Source organism: Penaeus monodon, chromosome 27 (assembly GCF_015228065.2).
Source record: "Penaeus monodon isolate SGIC_2016 chromosome 27, NSTDA_Pmon_1, whole genome shotgun sequence".
Classification (NCBI taxonomy): domain Eukaryota; kingdom Metazoa; phylum Arthropoda; class Malacostraca; order Decapoda; family Penaeidae; genus Penaeus; species Penaeus monodon.
This window is the reverse complement of record NC_051412.1, coordinates 19,906,181-19,906,457: the sequence shown is the minus strand read 5'-3', so window position 1 is coordinate 19,906,457 and position 277 is coordinate 19,906,181. Positions and strand designations below refer to the sequence as shown.

At 39.4% G+C, this 277-nt stretch overlaps 1 long non-coding RNA gene across 1 annotated transcript in view; it reads right to left on the bottom strand.

The window, feature by feature from the left end:
• Nucleotides 1-154, bottom strand: part of LOC119590366 — a 32,690-nt gene extending 32,536 nt beyond the window's left edge. The window contains exon 1 of the long non-coding RNA XR_005230259.1: nucleotides 87-154. This is a non-coding gene — a long non-coding RNA (uncharacterized LOC119590366). The remainder of the gene's footprint in view (nucleotides 1-86) is intronic.
• Between the last annotated feature and the right edge of the window lie 123 nt (nucleotides 155-277).

Here is a 277-nt window from a genome sequence, read left to right as displayed (position 1 = left end):
GAATTCGATGTTACACCGACCCAATATCGAATTAATTACGAATTCCCAAAGAAGTGGCTGGAAACAAATGAATTATATTAACATACCTGATTGATCTAATGCGAAGGGGGGGGGGTCAGGGGTGTCACGTAACACTCTCTTGATTTTCTTCCTGGTGTAAGAAAGAGAAATTTATTAATAAAGGCACGTCATTGTTCATAAAGCAAGGATGCATCCGGGTCTGTAAAGGACAGTAAGATAATGAGATCGATAGTGATGGGAATAATAATAGTGGTGG